Below are 14,195 nucleotides of genomic sequence, written 5' to 3'. Positions count from 1 at the left end.
TGTTGCGACCATCTAATAAGAAGCAGGAGGAAGCATCGGCAGGAGAGCATGAGGTGGGGTCAGTGTGCCCTGGAGAAAGGCAAGCCAAAGGAAAGATGTCTCTGCAACTTTAAGGAGTTACAGGGCAAACGAGGGCACACAGGCAACAAAGTGTCTGTAAAATTAGTGGAGAATGATAGTTGTCCTAGAAACTGAGAGAATGGAACAATAGTATTTTCAGCAAGAGCTTTTTGCAGAATATTGGAGGTTTCCTTTGAAAAAAAAAAAAGATTTACTTTTTTGTGTGGGAGGCCCAAGATTTGGAAGTGTGGGCTTCTGGCCAGCTTTTCATTCTGACCTAGATTTTAGATCTCATTTTTTCCCTTACCTTCTACTTAGCTGGCTACTGTAGCTCACAGACCTGGCTATAATCTGTGTCACATTTGTGTTTCACATTAGTGTTCCTTTCTATTTTTGTGGGTATTTGAGGAGAGAGATTTAAATATTTACATTGCATTAACTGTACATTTTTTTAAAATAATGATCCCACACAATCAGCTGGAGTACTTTATAAACTAATAAAAACATTGTCTTTGAAAACGGCAAAGCACTGAAAGGTGACTTTAAAAAGTCAAGCACTCATCTTCTCCCAGTGGAAAGTGTCTTGTTTTGCACCACTGGCGAAACTTTTTGTGCACAAGTCCGGTCTTTGAAGTCTAGCTCATGTTATTATCAGCATTAGAGTAACATCAAGAAGCCGCAGGCAGGATCTGGAATCCATCGTGCGGTGTGATGCTGAGTAAGACACAGGCCTTGTCTAGAAGAATCTACATTCCAAAGAGGCAAAAACACTGAAAAGGATAAAATGAGATTTATTATCCACATTTTTCAGTGTCCTCATTTTTCAGTGTGAACCTAATGGGTCTACTCTGATTTACACCAGTTGAGGATCTGAGCGTTCATCTTCTGCCATCCTTCTTTTGGCACTCACCATTAACTCTTTCTCTCCCAACAAAGGAAAACCAATCTCGTACTTTCAGGACCGCTGCTGATCAGAATGCTGGCTGTTTGCAGCCCTTTTGTGCAGGTGTACCTGACGACCCCAGGGGCAAAGCAATCCTATGACGAGAGAGGTTGAACTTTGGGTGGTCAGAACTGTCCAGAGTTTTTAAAAAACCAAGGTTGTGAGGATGGTCCTACTGGTTTGCTTTGCTTTGACATTTCCTCCTCTCACCCATCCGTGTTGGCACTGGCAGATTTAAAGTTGATCCTTGGTAGAATTTTGGATACTCTGTAAAAAGATGTAGCTACTTGTTCAACATCAGAATCCAACAACACTGAAACCCACAAATCCAGGCTGCTGCTATTCCCCTTCTTCCTTTCCCCTAAATGAAAGTTCTTAAGAATAATAATAATAATAAATAAATAATAATTATTAATAATAATTAATAAGGCAGACTCCTTTGTTACTCACTAGAGGTAAAATTTATCTGTCTGCCTGTCTGCCACTTAAATAGTAGACCTTGTTTTGAAGGTTTATGGGGCTGTGTGCTGGCCCTCTCCACAAGCAGGGATTTTAGCCTGGTTGAATATACAACCTCAACGAGTACTGACAAATTATAAACTTGACTGATCTCAGCAGCAAGTTGTTCTTGAAAGCCCAGCTCTGTTTTCACAATAACTTCCTACTGTGCTGACTGGGGCCTGTGGGGGAGGAGGCCCAGTGGGGTGATGTGGGGCACCCCACTTAGCAATTAAGTAATTAAGTGGGGGGGGGGGCAGTGCACCTCCTGAGTACAACAACGAGTCACCTGTGACTTCACAAACAAAGACCGAAGCACCAAACCCCATTTGGAGGCACCAAACCATTGCATGTTGCTAATCTCAGTCCTTCTAGTTTACATTAGAAGTCCTTTGTAAACCTCCACACAGAAGCTACTAGCCTCAGTTAAGATAAACCAGAGTCAGGACTGTCACTGTTTTCTATCCTTGCTTGTCTACCCTTCACCCACTTCAGCTGGATTCCTCAGGTAGCCTGAGGAGGAGAGAGGTCCTGTGGGACCGTGTTGTCCCTATTGATTGTGGGTGGTTTAAAAACTCCCCCACTCTGTGCTTTAACACCTCTGTGACTCCCTTACGCTGTCGTGGTGAGGAAATAAAAGGGGAAATCCTAGAATCATAGAAGTGTAGGACTGGAAGGGACCATGAGAGATCACTGAGGCCAGTGCTGCTGCGCCTCATTTGCATGAGGTGCCCAATCCAATATGGGTGCTCAGAGGCTGCTGAGAAAAACAAGCAGCTGCAGCAGGGGCTACTATTATTGCTTCCTTATAACTGTTAGCAAAGTGTCTAGGATAGTCCCCTAGTATGTGGGAGAGCAGCGATACAAGTTCCCCCCTCTACTAGCTGAGGAAATGGGATTTGAATAGGGATCAGCCACCTCTCCAGTGAATGCCCTAACATCTGCGGTATACAGAGAGCAATGTTCCCTCTGATTTTTCCATTAATGTGCAGAATAAATTTTATGTGCACAGAGGCATGTGCAGATGTGCACCACCAACGGAAACACTAGCTGACGGCGGTGGGCGGAATTTGAATCTCTCCTGGGTTACCAAGTGCATAGCTTACAGGCCACGCTGACAGTTACAGGGAACACTGGCAGTCACTCCTCCATTCTCTAGTCCAATTAACATGGAACAACTTCAATAGGAGGGATGGTGGGAGCTCTGCACAGACTATTCTGAAGTCCAGTGAGTAGGGTACTCATCTGTGACATGGCAGAATCCTGGTGAAGTCCCTGCTCCTCATCAGGTGGGAGGCAGGAGGGATCATCCCAGATGAGCGCACTAGCTGCTGGACTAATAGTTATGAGACATTCCCTCCCACCCCATCCCGAACTATTTTGTATAGAGTTAGGCAGCTTATGAGCACAACTCCTCATGCACAGGGTTCAGTTGAGTAAGGTAGAGAAGTGCTGATCTTCCTCTGCTTTCTGAGTCCCTTCTCCTTGCCCAGTGCCGAGGGGGCTCTCCAAAGTGGTGGTGTGGGGGGAATACTGGAGAGCAAACTCACCTCACAGCAGCAGTTCCTGTCCCATAGGGTTGGGCCCAGCTCCCCCTTCTGGGTCTTGCCTCCTGGGCCTTGGGGCCACTGTGCCAGTCAGGTTTGCCATCCCTCCATCATCGCCACGCACCAAGGTGCAGGGCCACTCCCTCAAATTTGGCCCAACTGCCCCTCCGTCATGACAGCCAGCGGACTGGGCCAAACCCGAGTGGTTCTGTGGCACCACGCAGCAGGTCGGAATGCCCAGAGTGGGGCCTGGCCCAGTGGGACAGGAGCAGGGCCGCCTTTAGGCCGATTCGACCGATTCCCCCGAATCGGGCCCTGCGCCTAAGAGGGCCCTGTGCTGGCTGCTCCCCTCCCACAGCTCTGTGGCCTGCCGGGCGCGCTGCGGGAGGGGGCATTGGCCCCGGAGAAGGAGTGCAGTGGCTTCCCTGGATTTAAAGGGGCTGTGACTCGTGTGTGTGTGTGTGTGTGTGTGTGTGTGTGTGTGTGTGTGTGTGTGGTGGGTGTTCTTTGTTGTTGGGTTTTTTGGTTTGCTCACCAAAAAATCCTGGCCGCCAGGGCCCCGTCGAAACTGTTCAAATTGGGCTCCGCCCTTCCTAAAGCAGGAGCCACCACTGTGAGGAGAATGCTGGATGGGCTGGCTCTCCACGCCCCCCATCTCTTCCCCGGCCTGCCCTCCAGGCCAGGCTGGGATTAGGGTTGCAGCGCCAGGGTGGAGGGTGCCGTTGCAGGTGGTTGGCGCCTGCTCAGCAGTTTAGTATGGCCCCTGACTCCACCCCTAGCTGTAAACCTCCTCTAACCGTGAAGCCGAGTTTCCTCGCTGGAGGAGGGAAGAGGCGATGGGATCTGGTGAGAAGTAGAATGCAAAGCTCCTGCAGACCTGAGCATCAGGACCAAAACTTGGGGAGAGGGGGTTTGGCACTGGGGGAGGAGGGATATGAAGCAAACGTTACAATCCCTTCCATCTTGGTTAGCATATGGACTCCCACTAGACATGTCTCCTTTAGGTATGCTGTAGGGCAGAGGTGGGGAACCTAACGCCTGAGGGCTGGATGCGTCCCCGGCTTGCCTGGATCCAGTGTCTGAGGCTCAGGGCTCCTTCCCCAGCATTCCTTCCTTCCTGTGTGTGCTCCAGCTGCCCCCCCCCCCCAACTCCCACACTGGGCTGGAGCACACACATTCTGCTAGCCTGGGCCCCACGAGGCTCTGGTGTGTGAGGGGAAAATGGAGAGTGTCTTTCTCCTCAGTCAGGGACCACATCAGTAAGGATTTGTGGGGTTTTTCCCCTTTCACTTGTTTGTGGCCCCCGCTGGGTTTTTCTGTGGGTCAGCAGCCCCTGGCCCCAAAAAAGTTCCCCGCCCCATTGTAGGGTGAAGACAAATCCATATGTTCTTCCTATGAGACGATCCAGAAAGCCTGCTTTCAGACGGTTTCATCCTTCAGTAGTTTTGTTAACCTCTCCTGGCAAGAAAAAGGGGAGGTAACCAAGTGGTATTTTCAAAGACTCGAAAACCTAGACAGCCCTTCTATCGTGTGGGCGTACCGTGGACTTCGACGCATGGCTCTGCACTTCATCTGCGACTTGAAAAAACAACTTTGTGGGATACTAATTCTGTCCTTGGTTTCTTTCTTGTAGCGAATACTTCCAGCTGGGCCTTCAATTTGTGCCAGATGGATGACGGTTTTATGATGTGATATTGTGAGGAAGTCTGGGCTGAATACAGGCTGGGCTGGGGTTAATGGAGCTGCGCCATTAATGCGATGGTAGAGAACTTGTTTGGGAAACCTGAGTTATTTATTCTGAGCCTCAGTGGGAAGTTATCCTCTGTGTAAACTAAGGTTGAGTTTACCAGAGCGGATAAAGATTGTCGAGCTCTGTCTGATCCAGCGGCGTGAAGGGAGGAGCATGAAGATATTCCAAGGACTCAGCCCTCAGTATTCTAGTTGTTTCCAGAGCCCTTAAACCCGCTCTCATTCGTATGGTGAATAGGTTGTTGAGGGAAAAACACAATTGATTGTTTTGCTCAGCACCACACATACACCTCCCAAGAGCCCAGCCCCTCCTGTCTCATGAACAACATAGGCAAAGGAAGGATTATCGTACTAGTTTGAGAGAGGTCTTAGGCACAGACAGGCGCGTCAACAGGAGGGCAAAGGGGCAGCTGTCCCAAGCCCCACAAATCACTGCTGGAGCACTGTGCCACACGCTCCAGGTGGGTCAAAGGGCTGGGAGGAGGGGGCATGCCATGCTCTGGGTGGTGCTGAGGGCTGGCTGCCTTTGGCTCCACCCCTTCCACCTGAGGCCCCACCCCTTCTGGGAACACAGAGCTGCTCCCCTCCACCTTGCCCAGGGGTCTGAGGAGACTATCAGCTCCCCTGGGCACAGAGACATTGCCCAAGCTGAAAAAATGCCAGGTAGGTTCGGGAATTGAACCAGTCTAGTGAGTTAATCCAGACCAGTGCATTGATCACAAGGCCCTCTTGCTTCTTTCTGACTATCTGAAACTGAAAAAGCTTCAAGAAGCATAGCCCACGTTTCTGTCACCTTCATTTAGTGAATTTGTCTCAATGTCGTTACATTCCATGTGGCTATGTTGATGTTCAAAGTCTCAAAGGGGTAGAGCTGTGTTAGTCTAACTTTAAAAACTAGTTTATATATATATATAAAATCAAGAGCTTTTGTGGGCAAGACCCACTTCCTCAGATGAGCTTGAGTGGAGGAAAAAAAGGGGGAACCCCCCACAATTTATAACAGAAAATGTAGGGAGAAGGGGGAAAAAAAGTACCTGTCAATTGTAGTGATGGTGCTAACGAGGCTGAGTGGACTGGAAGTATCCCATACTTAGCTTTTGATGTCAATTGGGTGTTGAATGTAAGGAAAGCTGGCTTTATAATTGGCCATCCAGTTCAAGTCTTTGTTCAAGCCATGGGAAACGTCAAATTTGCATATGAAGGTCAATTCCATGCTCTCTCTTTGCTCTCTCTTTGTTGAAGTTACACCAGTAGTATGCTTGCCGGGTCTGCCCTGGTGGGATACAGATGGCATGGTCATTATTAATCTGACCTGTGAACAATCCATAATGGACATGGTTGACTTGTTCATCATCTGGCTTGTCTTGGGCAAATTTCTAAGCTGACAAGTCCGTTCCTCTCTAGGTAGCCCCCTTTTAGTTGCCTCTTACAACACGCAAGAGAAGCAGGATCTAGTCTGTCCCCGGACCCACAGAGGTAGCACAAAGTCTATATTATAGACAATATGAAAGATGGCACATGATTTTTCTGCCTACCGGGGTTTTCAGTTGATAAAATGAGCTATATGCAGAGAAGTAGGACACTAATACTTGTATAGTATTGTAATGTACAATATTCCCAGTAATCATTAGGCAATATTTTGGTCGCCTTAATGGCACCTCAGGAGATGTACCATTGAATGTGGCCCTGAGACACAAATTGTCACCACCTTCTCCCTCTACATTGGCAAAAGAGTATGCTCAGAAGTGAAGCTCTGTTTTCTTATTTCATGTTGGGTTCACATTAAGAGGCCAGGTACTTGACTGAATCTGTGTCTTGTCATCTGCTATTTTAGAGGCCTTATAAAGACACTTTAGAAGAATGATCTATTTAGTTTATCTAAGATAGGGTTAAGGGGTGACCACTGAACCAGGCAAAGGAGGAACAATGGAAGCCAATGACTGACAGTTGAAGTAAGACAACTTCAAACTGGAAATACTTTGAATATTTTGTCTTCGCTATCAGGAAGATTTATGATTTTTATTTTGGGTTGGTAGGTTTTTTAAAGCAGGAGATGACTAACATGCGATAAGTATCTTTTTGTAGAATCCTGAACTGAGACAATGCCCTGTGGTGTTTACTAGGTTAGGTCAGTACTATAACATCTGCCTATGGTTGATCTTGCCTAGCTTACCTCACAGGAAAGCTATAGTGCTTCTTCTCTAATTTTTGTATCACTAATCTTGTAACCTGAATAGGTAGAGCCCTGTGCAGATACAAAATTTGTATCTGTATCCACAAAAATGAGCCACAGATATCTGCACTGACATTCATGGATGCAGATACCTGAGGATAAAAAGCAGATATCCGCAAATTTGAAGGGTTCTAGATAAAGCATGTGTATTGCATCCGCATCCATATCTGCAAAAATGAGCTGTGGGTATCTGCACCCATATTTGCAGAAGCGGGTCCCCGTGGATATAAAGAGGATATCAGTAGATTTGCAGGGCTCTATGAATAGGTTCCAACATTACCTATAATTTTCATCAGTTCCAATACTGTTTCCTCTAGTGATGTGACAAAATCTACAAAGTTACCTGCTTTTTGGAGATCCCTGTAGCAATGTCATTGTTAACTTGGGAGAGAGAGTTACACTCACAGCAGCAAAACAATAAAAGCGCCAACTTTGTCATATTTTCATTGAATTTAATCTCCACATTTGACAGAATAACTCTTCAGAGGACAGTTACATTGTCTGTGCAATTTGTTTTCATAAAAAATGTAGTAACGTTTGCAGGGGAAACATTTAAAAATGTTCTCTTTTTGAAATGCTGCTTTTTTCTTCCTCATGTGTCTTCTAAATAAACACTTATAGGGCCTACAAGCTCCACATTTACACTTATACACACACACACTCTGTGATGACATCTTGGACTTATGCCACTTCACAAATTTAAACATCTCAGAGGCGTTTACAGAGTCTGGTTCCTCACTGTATGAATGTGGTTTGATGGCCATGCAACTTTACCGAAGTCAACAAAGTTACCCTAGTGTAAACCTGGAGTAATACTGTAGTGAATGAGGCCTTTCACGAATTAAACACGTGAAGAGACGTAACAAAATTGTATCACACCATGATTAGCCAACAGAAATATCAAGTTCTATCAGATGCCCCTCATTTCTAATGCCGCCAGCCTGCCTGCCTGCCATACCAGCTGAGCTGTGCTTGTGTCCATGGTAAGCCAGGCTGGGTGTCAACCCTTTTATAGTTCCATGCAGTCAGGTCTTTGGATCTTTGCACCTGTCTAAAGCCCCACTGAAAGCAAAAGCAAAACCCTGTCTGGAGCATTGACAAAGTTGTTGGATTTGGGTCCCCGCTCCTCTTCAGTTACAACAGTGAAATGCTACATCAGAAGTGGATCACTCTTAATAGTTAATTTTTAAAGCCATGTTAGTGGTGCCTGTCCCAAAATGGAGATGTGAACACAGTGCCGGTTGTGGCAGCCTCATGCAATGTGGTCCGAAATCCACAGACTTGGGTTGACTCTTTCCTTGGGCTGGTGCCCACACACAGTTAAGATCTTGGCCGAGCCAAAGTGCCTGACTTAGTGTGGGAGCTGAGGTCTGTTGCAATAAATTACATAGGAGCAGGAAGGAAGAGTGAAAATCAGTGGTTTCAGCTACCTAGTGGTTCATTTTTTGTTCTTGTTTTTCAGTTAGCAATCTGTAAAAATTATTGCAAAACTAGACTCCTCTCTCCAGAGTCAATAATAATCCCTGTGCCAGGTGGTGTAATAATTCCTCTCCCCTCCTCCCCCCCAAAAAGGGCAAACCTTGGAGGGAATTAGATTGGTTTAGGAAGTAGACTCCGAAGTTCCAAGTTAGTGCAGCTGGTTCCTCACTGCTAAAGGTCAGCTAAGTGAAGGGCTAATATTACAGTTCCATAATAGCACTGGAAGGCTATAATTTTTATTCCATTTGAATTTTAAAATGAGAAAAAGTATTTCTTTGGCTTGGTAAATTCCATGAAACCTTCCCACCTCTGTTTCCATTTTAACATAAAAATAGAAACCGTCTAGCTCATCTCTTGTTTCCAAGTTGGCAAGGAGAAGTTCGTGTGTTGGTTGGTAGTACTAGAGTTTATTAAAAGACAGCTTAGCCTAGTTTGACTTTATTTCATTACATTTGATTCTACGCTGTTAAATACTCAATGCCAGATCTTCAACTGGTGAAAATTGGCATTGGTGTAGGAGAACAAGAACGGAAGCCATTATCGGGGTCAATTTTTAAGTCAACGGTTGAACATTCACAAAGGCCCGTTCCTAACATATTTAGATAGGCAACACTCTTGTTGTTTCTGGGAGTTTTGCATCAGTAAGGATTTCTTATTGAGCAGAATTAGCACTTTCTCCTAATTCTTCCCAGCAGCATAGCATGAGAATATTAGCTTTCATTTAAGAAGCAATAAGAATGATTATTTTCCCCAGAGAATTATTAAAAAGAATCCTCAGCCTCTTCTGGCCTTCAAGCAAACCCTTTGAACTTTGCTGCAGTTAATCGGTAATCGGCTAATGTGGAAGGCTACGGTAAGGGCAGAGCTGGTCCATTCTGACCTCTCTTTGCTTGGATTCTCAGCAGGCCTGGATACTTACGGTGACTCTGGAAAAGTGGGGATAACAGGAAGAAATATTTCTGCTTCCCAGGCTGGTTCTCAGAGCAGAATAATCAGGTTTTCTTTAAGGAGATGATTGCAAACATGACGACTGCAAAGCCCCTACTGCCATGGTGTTCAACCTTGTTTCATTTGCAGACCCCTAAAATATTTCAAATGGAGGTGTGGAGCCCTTTGGAAATCTTAGTCTGTGGACTGCCAGGGGCTGTGGACCACAAGTTGAAAATCACGGCTGTATAGCAGGTTGATAATGTCCCAAGAAAAAACGTGTATTTCAATAAACTGAGCAAACACGTAGGGTTCAGTCCTGGATACCTTATACAGGTAAAATGTATACCCCCTTCTCTCTCTCTTTCTCTATCTTACCAAAAAAAAAAAAAGTTTCAAGGTTTCCTTCTGTGTTTTGTTTGTTTGTTTGTTTTTTTAACCTTACTGCATCAGGCAGCAAATTTTTGAAACATGGAACATATATTTAATCCAAATTTTTAATCCTGACCAAAAAGGATGAAATGTTCCTGAACATTTTCATAAAAATGTCCTATTTTTCAATCCGTTCAAATCAAAAGGTGTGTCTGCCTGTTTATAAGGACCCTGTGTGGCCTCATGAACTGAGTATGAATCTATGCAATCCCTAAAGGCTACAATGATTACCATACAATATGGGTCTGGTCCCTAGCCCATTCTTAGAGGGATTATCGGATTGGTGGTGACCTGTAGGGATTTGTACAGGTCCAAGCACCTCTTGTTCATGACGTCCTTTGCCCCAGAAGTGTACTGACCTCCCACACAACTGGTTGTAGAGGGGTGTGAAGGAACCCAGATGCTATCCAGTGAAGTGAAAAAATTCTATTGAGAAAAAAAAAGCTGCAGGAAAAGGAAAAGTTGTTGAAGGGGAAAAAAGGGACCAGGGACAAAATGCAGTTGTGGTCCCATTTTAGATGTCTAGTATTTTTTAAATTTCTTTACCGGATGGAAGGCGCCAATACTGGGCTGTCTGGTTCAATACTGGGCACCTGGCAACCCTAGCCATAAAGCACCTAATAGCCATGCACAGATAGAATCCTAGAATACTAAGACTGGAAGGGACCTCGAGAGGTCATCGAGTACAGCCCCCTGCTCTCACGGCAGGACCAAATACTGGCTAGACCATCCCTGATAGACATTTATCTAACCTGCTCTTAAATATCTCCAGAGACGGAGATTCCACAACCTCCCTGGGCAATTTATTCCAGTGTTTGACCACCCTGACAGTTAGGAACTTTTTCCTAATGTCCAACCTAAACCTCCCTTGCTGCAGTTTAAGCCCATTGCTTCTTGTTCTATCCCCAGAGGCCAAGATGAACAAGTTTTCTCCCTCCTCCTTATGACACCCTTTTCGATACCTGAAAACTGCCATCATGTCCCCCCTCAATCTTCTCTTTTCTAAACTAAACAAACCCAATTCCTTCAGCCTTCCTTCATAGGTAATGTTCTCTAGACCTTTAATCATTCTTGTTGCTCTTCTCTGGACCCTCTCCAATTTCTCCACATCCTTCTTGAAACGCGGTGCCCAGAACTGGACACAATCCTCCAACTGAGGCCTAACCAGCGCAGAGTAGAGCAGAAGAATGACTTCTCGTGTCTTGCTCACAACACACCTGTTAATGCATCCCAGAATCATGTTTGCTTTTTTTGCAACAGCATCACATTGCTGACTCATATTCAGCTTGTGGTCCAGTATAACCTCTAGATCCCTTTCTGCCATACTCCTTCCTAGACAGTCGCTTCCCATTCTGTATGTGTGAAACTGATCGTTCCTACCTAAGTGGAACACTTTGCATTTGTCTTTATTGTGGTAGTGTTAGAACATATAAGAAACAGGAAATATTTGAAACGTGGCCCCCCAGGAACACCTCAGAAGCACACAGCTTACTAGTACTTATTCAAATTCTTTTGCTAAGTATATCCCAGGTTTGACCACTTTTGCTGAAGCCCTTAGATAGTGACTCACAAAGGAGTGACATAGACCTGGGACAGGTAACAGCAGTTTGCGAGAGAAGGAAATGACAAGCCAATGCCATTTGACTAGCCTATTTCACATTGGACTGATGCTATTAGTCCAGTGAGGTTAAGGGCTATCCTGGCTCAGGATCAGGGATGGGGCACTTACCAGCTCTTATGCAAACAGGATGTGTGCAAATGCGGAGCGTTCGTGTGCCCAAACAGCAGAAATGGTGACCTAAGATAACACTGACTACAGATGTCAAGCCAGTGCTGCCCTTCTCCAGCCAGGAGGTCCGGTTCTATTGCTACAAGAATGCCAGAGGAAGTAACCAGATTCTGGTTGTTTCCTGTGAAAGCAGGGGAATCAAGGAAGTGCAGAAAATTCAGCCCTATAACAGCATTCTTTCATGGGAAACAGAGAATTTTCCATAGATCAACCATGGAAACTTGGGCTTGGAGGGTTGGGAAGGAATACCCATACGCAGGCTGTATGAGATGTAAGTGCGGGTGACCCAGCTGGGTAAGAACTTCCCGCAGATATCTACAAGACTATTGTGTTGAATTCAAGAAAGCATAAATAGCAGATAATTTGCCACAAGAGCTCAGGCTTCCATGAGACCTAGATGGATGAATGATACAGATCTAGGCTAAGCATTGTATTCTAACCGCATCCCGTGGTCTTTAAAACCCATATAAAATTCTGATTGGATTCAAATGACACTTCATGATGCAGATTTCGTCTGCGGGAGTAAGAGAGTGGCAAAGTTTCTATATTAAAACACTGGATTGTGGCTAGATCCCAAATTATAACTAACACATTATGACACACCGTGTAATTTTCAGATGTGCTCAGCATTGACCTATCTCTGCTCCTATTGACGTCAGTTGACTTCAATGGAGACAGAATTAATTCAGTGCTGAACATTTGGAAAATCTCACCCACAGTTTTTTGTTTTTATAATATTAAGGGAATTGTTGCAACAGCAAGATTCTTTGCTTTATTATTATTTTACAAAGGCACAATTACAACTGTTACAAACGGAGGAAGGTGAAGTACTTGCTCTAACTTTGCATAAGAACATAATATAAGAATGGCCATACTGGGTCAGACCAAAGGTCCATCCAGCTCAATATCCTTTCTGCTGACAGTGGCCAGTGCCAGATGCCCCAGAGGGAGTGAACACATCAGGTAATCATCACGTGATCCCCCTCCTGTCATCCATTTCCAGACAAACAGAGGCAAGGGACACCTTTCCTACCCAACCTGGCTAATAGCCAGGGCTCGACAAATAATACAATCTATTCGCCACGGGCGAGTAGATTGTAACCCAGAAGAGCCGGGTTCGGGTGATCTGCACATGCGCAGAACGATCTGCACATGCGCAGATCGCCAGACAGCGCAGCTGGCGAGTGGGACTCACCGCAGTTCGGCGAGCCCTGCTAATAGTCATTTATGGACCTAACCTCCATGAATTTATCTAGCTCTTTTTTGAACCCTATTAAAGTCCTAGTCTTTGCAATATCCTTTGGCAAGGAGTTCCCCAGGTTGACTGTGCACTGCATGAAGAAAAACTTCCTTTTGTTTGTTTTAAATCTGCTACATACTATTTTCATCTGGTGACCTCTAGTTTCCTACATTATAGGAACAAGTAAATAACTTTTCCTTATTCACTTTTTCCACACCGGTCATGATTTTATAGACCTCTATCACATCCCTACTTATTCTCCTCTTTTTTAAGATGAAAAGTCCAAATGTTTAATCTCTTTTCATATGGGACATGTTCCAAACCCCTAATCATTTTTGTTGCCCTTCTCTGAACCTTTTTCAATACCAATATATCTTTTCAAGATGAGGCAACCACATCTGTACACAGTATTCACAACGTGGGAGTACCATAGTTTTATATAGAGGCAATAAAATTTTCTCTGTCTTATTCTCTAACCCTTTTTTAAACATTCCTAACATTCTGTTTGCTTTTTTGACTGACGCTGCACACCGAGTAGATGTTTTCAGAGAACTATCTACAATGACTCCAAGATCTCTCTCTTGAGTAATTGTAGCTAAATTAGTCCCCATCATATTATATGTATAGTTGGGATTATTTTTTCCAATATGCATTATTTCACATTTATCAACATAAAATTTCATTTGCCATTTTGTTGCCCAATCACATAGTTTTGGTGAGATCTTTTTGAAGCTCTTCATAGTCTACTTTGGTCTTAACTATCTTGAGTAGTTTAATATTGTCTGCAAATTTTGCCACCTTTAATTCAGATATATTAAGTACAAGTTGTGGAAGGTCATGAGTAGACTGCATTAAAGAAAAACTCAATATTGGAAAGCTGAGTGAATGAAATGAGGCATTAGAATCATAGAAAACTAGAACCGGAAGGGAGGTCATCGAAAGGTCATCAAGTCCAGTCTTCTGCCCTCATGGCAGGACCAAGCACCATCTAGGTGTGTGTCGAACCTGCTCTTAAATATCTCCAGTGATGCAGTTTTCACAACTTCCGTAGGCAACTTATTCCAGTGTTTAACCACTCCGACAGGAAGTTTTTCCTAATGTCCAACCTAAACCTCCCTTGCTGCAGTTTAAGCCCATTGCTTCTTGTCCTGTCATCAGGGGTTAAGGCGAACAATTTTTCTCCCTCCTCCTTGTAACACCCTTTTGGTGCTTGAAAGTTATCATCATGTCCCCTTCTAATCGTCTCTTTTCCTAATTAAACAAACCCAATTCTTTCAGTCTTCCCTCACAGGCCATAT

At 44.6% G+C, this 14,195-nt stretch overlaps 1 long non-coding RNA gene across 1 annotated transcript in view; it reads left to right on the top strand.

Moving 5' to 3' along the window:
- Positions 1–14,195, top strand: part of LOC142827698 (uncharacterized) — a 67,998-nt gene that overhangs the window by 51,327 nt on the left and 2,476 nt on the right. The window lies entirely within an intron of this gene.

The sequence above is a fragment of the Pelodiscus sinensis genome, chromosome 3 (genome assembly GCF_049634645.1).
Source record: "Pelodiscus sinensis isolate JC-2024 chromosome 3, ASM4963464v1, whole genome shotgun sequence".
In the NCBI taxonomy this organism is placed as follows: Eukaryota; Metazoa; Chordata; order Testudines; family Trionychidae; genus Pelodiscus; species Pelodiscus sinensis.
The sequence above is the reverse complement of the archived record's forward strand: the minus strand, read 5'-3'. Positions and strand labels throughout refer to the sequence as shown.